Genomic DNA, 2,832 nt, shown 5'->3' with positions numbered 1-2,832 from the left:
TATTATTATTATTGATAAAAAATAATAAAAGAAAATATCTTCAAATTTTATCAACATAGCCTTATTATTTCTATTATTAGTGATATGATAATAACAAAAAGAAAATGTGTATACCATAATGTAAAAAATTAAACCCACTATAATAGTATAAATATTATATAATAATAAGTAAAAGGTTTATATTTTGCCATCTTTTTATGTGAGTGATTTGTGGGATTTATATTATGTAGCTACCAAATTATAATCTCAAAAATTTCATAATTGAATAAATACTAATGAGCGTGATTGAACATGTCAAAAAAAATGAGTGTGATTGAAATTTAAATTTTTTTTTTAAAAAAAAAAAAAAAAAAAAAAAAAAATCCTACATTAAAGAAACATAGTATTAATTGTTAAAATATTCTTTACATCTAACAAAGGGCATTTGGTCTAGTGGTATGATTCTCGCTTAGGGTGCGAGAGGTCCCGAGTTCAATTCTCGGAATGCCCCTTATTAGTGTAATTTTATTATTTGGGCTTTTAAATTGCCAATTCTAGTCAACATGGCACGTATACTATTTTGGGGCTTATCGGCCTTCCTCATTCTAGAATTATTTTTCTTCTTCTCTTAGAGAAACATTCTCAAAATTATTACACATTTATTTTTATGTGGTAAGTTGAAAAATAGCATTTTTATTAATCAATTTATTGAATTTACCTCTAATTTTATATTTAATTGAAACATATCTTTTTTTATATGTCTTGTACCCAAAATACCCTAATATAAGAGAGTTATATAGAGAGTATCTTGAAGTGACAGGGACAAAATTGGTATGATGTTTTAAAAAAAGAAGTAATAATGATAGACTTTAAAAAAGAGGGTAAAAATAAAAAAAGACAATATAAAAAATGTATAGAGTGTAATTTCCTCTATTATTTATACGTTAACTAGGAAACAATTTGCGCGGTTGTTTATAAAAATTTTTAAGTTATACATATAAAATATTATGTGTTGCGGCAACTTGAAAAAAAAAAAAAGATAAAAGTAAAAGAGGACAATATAAAAAAAGTATAAAGTATAATTTCCCCTATTTTTATACGTTAACTAGGAAACAATTTGCGCGGTTGTTTATAAAAAATTTTAAGTTATATAAATAAAATATTATGTGTTGCGGCAACATGAAAATAATTTTATTTTCATTTTAAAAAAAAAAATTAAATACGTAAAAATATAAAAAGAAAAAAATCCCTAAAATAATTATAATATTTTTGAACAATGGTCACTTTGTTGTTCAAAAAATAAAATAACAACAATTATTTTTGAATTTAAATTATGTGTGATATTTTTGATTTATCATTCAAACTTTAGTTATTGTTATACAATAATATTACTTTTTGTTAAATAATTATATTTATAAATTAAGATTTTTTTAAAATTATTTAAAGTTTATGGTGATATTTTTATTTTTTTCCTTCATGAAGTAGATCTGAAACAAATAATTATTCTCTATAACTAAGTAAATAGAGAATTAAATAGTTGAATAGTTCTCCTACCTTACATATCACTTTCTACTTTTTACTTCTCACTTTGCTATGAGTCTTGTTAAGTAAATCTTCCTTATTGGCACATTCTATTCATCTAAAGCTGGTATTATTACCGTAGCCTCTCAAATAATTGAAATAATTACTCAATTATCTGTTATTGTATTATTTTGCAACAATTATTTTGTTATCATGCTTATTGTCTTATTGACCATTTACTTCATAATGAAAATCATCACTAAATCATAAATCAAATAAAATAGAGACCAATTTCTTTTAATAATAAAACTTAAATGTATGGGAAAAAATTAAAAATTATATAATATTGGAAGTTGAAAATATATAATAAATAAATTTAAAATTAAAAAAATATTACTCAATTAATTTATAAATTTATAATTACACCTAAATGCATGCTTTCTCTTGTGAAATTTACTTTAGAGTAATTTCCCAAAGTGGAAGTCTTCAGATTTCATAATTAATCAAACTTATTAACATGGAATAATTGAAAACGAAAAAATAAAAAACAAATGATCCATTTATAGCTAGTATAGATAATAAAAAAAAATTATAAAACTAAAATTCAATTAAACTCATATGAATTATATGCCAATACAAAGTTAGCCCATTAATTATGATTAAATTTATTAATATTATATAGATCTTTAAACTCTAACTAATTAATTATTGAAAGGTTGATAGAAACTCTAACTTAACATATCAACTTAAAAATTAAAAATTACTATCAACTTAAAAACTAAAAATTACTTTTTACTATGTTAAATCTAAAAACTCTAACTTATTAAACTATCATGGATTGAAAAAAAAAAAAAAAATAAGAACAAAGAGAGAAGAAGACTAAGAGACAAATAATATGTAGTTGTTATGAAAGATACGTGTGCATAATTTTTTTTTTTTATTCTTAAAAAACGTTTAGAGTCAATATATATAGGGAAATTTGAATTTCCATGCTTAATAAACCCATAAATTGGTTCCCTAAACTAATACTATGCATAATTAGTTATATATGACACTTTTTTGTATTTTTCCCATAATACCCTCCCCACATACATCTACCCACGCCAACCCTTTTTCTCATCAATTTCACATGAGAATTCCCCACCCGAAAGCTTCCACAACCACCAAAATTTTTTTTCTTCTCTTCACTCATCACTAGAAGCTACAACCTTCCACACTACAAGCCACCACACTAATCCACCACATTAGAAGCTAGAACACATACAAGCTCCATCAATGGGTAAGTAATTAATTTTTTTTTTTTTAAATCTTGTTTGTTGTTGTCATATTTAA

At 23.2% G+C, this 2,832-nt stretch overlaps 1 non-coding gene across 1 annotated transcript; it reads left to right on the top strand.

The window, feature by feature from the left end:
* The first annotated feature begins 418 nt into the window (after positions 1-418).
* Positions 419-490, top strand: TRNAP-AGG (transfer RNA proline (anticodon AGG)). Its single transcript has one exon. It is a non-coding gene; the product is annotated as a tRNA-Pro (tRNA).
* Positions 491-2,832: the final 2,342 nt, after the last annotated feature.

Source organism: Cannabis sativa, chromosome 3, assembly GCF_029168945.1.
Source record: "Cannabis sativa cultivar Pink pepper isolate KNU-18-1 chromosome 3, ASM2916894v1, whole genome shotgun sequence".
In the NCBI taxonomy this organism is placed as follows: domain Eukaryota; kingdom Viridiplantae; phylum Streptophyta; class Magnoliopsida; order Rosales; family Cannabaceae; genus Cannabis; species Cannabis sativa.
This window is presented reverse-complemented; position numbering and strand designations above follow the sequence as displayed.